At 49.1% G+C, this 6,250-nt stretch overlaps 1 non-coding gene across 1 annotated transcript; it reads left to right on the plus strand.

Annotated features, from left to right (window-relative positions):
* The first annotated feature begins 2,812 nt into the window (after positions 1-2,812).
* Trnat-ugu (transfer RNA threonine (anticodon UGU)) lies at positions 2,813-2,887 on the plus strand. Its single transcript has one exon. It is a non-coding gene; the product is annotated as a tRNA-Thr (tRNA).
* Positions 2,888-6,250: the final 3,363 nt, after the last annotated feature.

Raw genomic sequence — 6,250 nt, forward strand, 5'->3', positions numbered from 1 at the left:
GAATTGCGGATGTGGTGTTCGCATTTTCCCACAAATGGACTAAGGAGACCCGTCAGGTGTTGGGCCAGTTCATAGGTTGCTGCTCCTATGCTGCTGACTATTGGACGCATAGGTGTCCCATCCTTGTGGATCTTTGGTAGCCCATACAGTCGTGTCGGTGCAGCCGCTCGTGGTCGAAGTTTCTTGACAGTTTTTCCATCAAAGGTACTGCGAAGAAGTTCAACGGTTCTTCTTTGAAGGGGACTTTTCGGGTCTCCTTCTATCCTTCTGTACGCTGCGTTATCGAGAAGTTCGTACATTTTTCTCTTATATTCTGAGTGCTGGAGCAGTACTGTAGCATTGCCTTTGTCAGCAGGCAAGACCACCAACTCAGGATCGCTGCGTAACTCACGGATGGCCGCTCTCTCCTCCTCCGACATGTTCTGTTTCAGTGGTGCGGCCCTGATGAGAGCACGGTACGTTTCACGACGTATTTCTTCTGCTTCATTGGCTGGCAGAGTGTTGGTGGCCAGCTCCACACTGCTTGTAATGTCCACAATTGGTTGAGATGTCGGGGCGAAGTTGGGTCCTATCTCTATTACCGACATTGCTGCGTCATTGACCGTTCTTCCTGTAAGGTTGATGACAGTACGCTTAGGTGGTTCTTGCGTAGTCTTCTGTCGTGCTACAAGGCGTTCAAACTTCGATGCCTGCTTACTTGTAGCTTTTCTTCATATGCCGTCTGCTTGTGTCCAGGTGGCAGCGTCAGCCCATCCCCATGACATGGGAGATATAACTGAAGATTTCCTGAGATGGACATCTAGCAGTTTCTTCGAAGTGTCATCCAGGCAGCGGCGAGTATAATGAATTCTGTCTCTTACCGGCGCTAAGCTGGCTCGTCTCATGATTCGCCTGGCCGCTGCAGTCCTTATCTTATGTGGTGAGTTATCTTGGCGAAAGGCGGCAAGACAGTACCGTCTCGGCATCTTAGCAGGAACGCAAGTGAGGACAGCAGTCGCTCCTTCTTGTTCCGCAGCTTGTCCAGCATCTTCATCTGTTGAAGCATTTCCTCCCCGTAGAGGCACTTGATAAGCGATCTGAATTCAAATTGGAAATACGCCGGCAAAACTGCAGATCGCACATCAAATACCTCTACGGGGAGGAAAAGCGCCATACCGAATTACGCCAGGCCACTAAATCAGCCGTGGATGACCAATCTATAAGGACTGGCCATACTATGGACTATGAAAAAACAAAAATGCTCCGTCAATCCTCCTACTTCTGGGACTGCGTTACTAAAGAGGCCATCGAAATCCGACTACAGGACGATCTAATTAATAAAGACAGCGGCCTTCAACTTAGTCAGGGTTGGAACCCTGAATTCAGCCTGGAGAGAAAGATGCGGTCCGAGAATCGAGGACCGTCCCTGACGGCGGCAGCAGGGAGACTGCAGACTTTAGTTCAGACCCAGGCGCCGTTCCCCACCAACTCCAGTAGCCGCCGCGTCGGCCGCACCAATGACACCAGGAGAGGAACGGTGGAGGGGGTAACGGCTAGTATATATAGGGCGCCGAGATGAACAGCACAGAATTCGTCAGGAACCACCTGAAGATGGCAGCGTGTACGCCTGCCGAAATATTGTGGAGAAATTACGACGCTACCCGGTCGGATACCCGAGAGCTGTTCAGATTGGAAATACGCCGGGAAAACTTCAGATCGTATATAGTTTAATGTTGTTCAAAACGCGTGCAACACCTGCTACAGCACCTGAGCAACGGGCCGGAGCACCATTCATTGATGGCAGCCTGCTTGTGGGGCTAACGGTTCACATGCAGCTTGCCTGTGGGGCTGGTTCTTCCCACACAACGCCAGAGGCACTTCTTACGTCGTACGTGGAATGTCCTGCAGTGCTTCAAGGTGATCAGAAGTACATTTCGGAATTCAGCTTTCTTTACACTTTCAGATACGGTTAATCTCTAATCCACGGTACTGTTACCTTTTCTAAATCTTCAATAGCAGATGTGTTGTATTTATTGCTGTTTCATCTATACGTGACATATTCACTCTTGCTACTGTTCATTTGATCCTTATATCTGTTAATATTTAGAGATCTCATTCTGTGTCATTAGGTTCATTTTTATTAGTTTGTGGTTAATACTTATTTCATTTCATTTTATCCTACACATCTATGTTCAATGAGCAAATTCAGAAAACGAAATGAATTTTATATTTAAAACGGAGCTCTAATGTTCTGAGACCGGTATGTAGATTAAACATGTTTGGTAGTTGCATACCGAATATTCTTCTATCTTACTTAGCAAAACACAGAATAGCCACAACATCATGACAAGTGCCCATTGCGAGATGGAATGACGCCTGGGGACATTATGCACACGTGACTTGGTAAGGAACGTACAAGGTGTCCGACCCAGAGGTATACACAAACAAGTCCTTGTAATGGAAGAACTCTACATTTTATATTTTTGGGTAAATACGCACTCGGCAGAGACTCTCTCCAAGATGTGATCCTCACCGTTTATGAACAGTATACTTATATGAATATGGTGTTTGTTCTTTCGGACATGTCCGAAAGAACAGACACCATATCCATATAAGTATATAGTTCTGGCAATACCGGCCACGACCTTCTTTTTCTGTGCGGATACACACATATTCCCCGAACTCTTACGGGACTTGGTAAGAATGTCTTCCACGAGTAATGAGTGTGCTGGGGTTGGACACTACGAATGTAGTGTTTGGACATACAAGGTGAAAATATGGGTCTCGCGGGAGGCGTACGCTAGATAGTCCCTGCAGTCGCGCTACGCCCTGTGCCCTCGGTGGCTCAGATGGATAGAGCGTCTGCCATGTAAGCAGGAGATCCCGGGTCCGAGTCCCGGTCGGGGCACACATTTTCGCCTGTCCCCGTTGATATATATCAACACCTGTTACCAGCTGAAGGTATTAATATAATACCAATTAATGAACAGAGCTGAGTGGCACAGCGCATGCGCGACAGTGGCAGGGCACACGTTTCTCGAGATATTGGTGAACTATTCAGTTCCACAGATGCCTCGCGACGTCATTTTCCAGCAGGAAGGAGCCCCGCCCCACCCTCATTGAACGTTAACACACATTTCTGGCTATTGTACCAGAATGGGTTCCCCATTGCGTGTAACCCCCCTCCTCTCCCCCACATTCATGGGAGTTTATCAAGGACTTTGTTTAGAGAACGAAGGTTCGTTATCTGTTAGATCTGAGACAACGAATCTACGCCACAGTAGAGGCCATAACACCTGTCATGCTTGTGAACATGTGACGAGAAGTGGAGTACCGTTTCGATATCTGTCGAGCTACAAGCAGTGCCCAGATTGAACTGTGCCAACATGCATAAAAATGTTTGAACTCCTGTGTACAATGTTGGACAGATAAATTTATAAACCTTAATACGTAACGAAACGTAAACAAATCTTTTTGTGTACAGCTCGCCCAGACATCCTGTATATAAGGTGGGCAAATACAAACGCGGAATCGTCATATAGGGCGAGCACAGACGAATGAGGAATCGTTCTAGCGACGATCAGGCCGCAAATGGCGATCCTTGGTGACATGACTTGTACGATGAGCAGATAGTAATGGCCCGGCTTCTGTTGTATCTACGTAAAGTGGTTGAAAAATCGTGAAACTGGGATTAGACGACCCGTCCACGTCCACGAGTCCTCCTCGGTTTAAAAGGTTTCGAGACTGGATGAATAAAAAATACAGAATAGTTAAGGTGATGGATTTTAAGTTACAGGTGTTCTACATAGTCTCCCCCAGCTTGATTGCGATGCACAAAAAGTTCACACGACCTTGAGGAACTGTCATAAAAGACTTTCTTTGAGATGTTGTTCAAGTCGCGCGTCACGTTGGCTAAAATGTCTGCTTTGTCGAAAAAGCGTTGACCCTTTATGTGAACTTCTGCACTCTGAGGTTTAGAGGAAGGTTCGTGTTGAGAACATGGCGTTTTGTCACCCGTCCAATTGTCCGTGTTCGCATTTCAATTAAGTCGCCGCAGGCGGTCACACGTCGTTTTTTATGTTTGTGAGTCAAGGTGTGCACGGCAAACATTGTACACAATTTTCTCTACAACATTCTGGAGAAAGCCTTGAACACCTCATTTCAAGATGTTGCTCTATTGCGATATGTGACACAAAACCACTGATAGACTACTTACCACTGTCTGCTCACACTATATACACTCCTGGAAACTGAAATAAGAACACCGTGAATTCATTGTCCCAGGAAGGGGAATCTTTATTGACACATTCCTGGGGTCAGATACATCACATGATCACACTGACAGAACCACAGGCACATAGACACAGGCAACAGAGCATGCACAATGTCGGCACTAGTGCAGTGTATATCCACCTTTCGCAGCAATGCAGGCTGCTATTCTCCCATTGAGACGATCGTAGAGATGCTGGATGTAGTCCTGTGGAACGGCTTGCCATGCCATTTCCACCTGGCGCCTCAGTTGGACCAGCGTTCGTGCTGGACGTGCAGACCGCGTGAGACGACGCTTCATCCAGTCCCAAACATGCTCAATGGGGGACAGATCCGGAGATCTTGCTGGCCAGGGTAGTTGACTTACACCTTCTAGAGCACGTTGGGTGGCACGGGATACATGCGGAGGTGCATTGTCCTGTTGGAACAGCAAGTTCCCTTGCCGGTCTAGGAATGGTAGAACGATGGGTTCGATGACGGTTTGGATGTACCGTGCACTATTCAGTGTCCCCTCGACGATCACCAGTGGTGTACGGCCAGTGTAGGAGATCGCTCCCCACACCACGATGCCGGGTGTTGGTCCTGTGTGCCTCGGTCGTATGCAGTCCTGATTGTGGCGCTCACCTACACGGCGCCAAACACGCATACGACCATCATTGGCACCAAGGCAGAAGCGACTCTCATCGCTGAAGACGACACGTCTCCATTCGTCCCTCCATTCACGCCTGTAGCGACACCACTGGAGGCGGGCTGCACGATGTTGGGGCGTGAGCGGAAGACGGCCTAACGGTGTGCGGGACCGTAGCCCAGCTTCATGGAGACGGTTGCGAATGGTCCTCGCCGATACCCCAGGAGCAACAGTGTCCCTAATTTGCTGGGAAGTGGCGGTGCGGTCCCCTACGGCACTGCGTAGGATCCTACGGTCTTGGCGTGCATCCGTGCGTCGCTGCGGTCCGGTCCCAGGTCGACGGGCACGTGCACCTTCCGCCGACCACTGGCGACAACATCGATGTATTGTGGAGACCTCACGCCCCACGTGTTGAGCAATTCGGCGGTACGTCCAACCGGCCTCCCGCATGCACACTATACGCCCTCGCTCAAAGTCCGTCAACTGCACATACGGTTCACGTCCACGCTGTCGCGGCATGCTACCAGTGTTAAAGACTGCGATGGAGCTCCGTATGCCACGGCAAACTGGCTGACACTGACGGCGGCGGTGCACAAATGCTGCGCAGCTAGCGCCATTCGACGGCCAACACTGCGGTTCCTGGTGTGTCCGCTGTGCCGTGCGTGTGATCATTGCTTGTACAGCCCTCTCGCAGTGTCCGGAGCAAGTATGGTGGGTCTGACACACCGGTGTCAATGTGTTCTTTTTTCCATTTCCAGGAGTGTATATTGAAAGAAATTAACTACTTTTGCTGCAGCGAGGCACTGCAGTAACCTGACTCTTTCTTTCATCAAGTATAGATACATACGGCTTGAGGATCGAGACAACAGTGCTGTACTTTCGGACATGCATGTCCGGCATATCGAGCTTTCGGTGTAGATGGACAATAATGTCCGACCTCTCGCGAGATTAGTAGGACTGCAAGAAAAGAAAATTAATGGACAGGGGAGACTACTTTGCAGTGCGCACCTGAGCATATGGAGATTTGTCTCGGCTGTGGTACGTGATCGGATGGCCGAAGCGGTCGAGTCGCGTGCTCGCGTGTAGGGGGGAATCCATATTCAGACCGCAGTCCGGCACGAATTTTCATCTGTCGCCTTTGAGTTATCTCAATATCTCATTGCAGAAAAAGTCGGTAATTTCTTTCGTCAAGAAGTACAGTACTGGCACAAGTGTTTTGTATCACGGTATTCAGCGCAAATAGTAAAGCAGACAACAACCTCGTGTTCCCATGTTGATTCATCGATATTACGTATTACGATTACAATGGTCACGGGATTATCGAGATTGGACCGTGTATCAATGGAAACCTGTCGCCTGGTAGGATGAATCACG

Source organism: Schistocerca cancellata, chromosome 8, assembly GCF_023864275.1.
Source record: "Schistocerca cancellata isolate TAMUIC-IGC-003103 chromosome 8, iqSchCanc2.1, whole genome shotgun sequence".
NCBI lineage: Eukaryota > Metazoa > Arthropoda > Insecta > Orthoptera > Acrididae > Schistocerca > Schistocerca cancellata.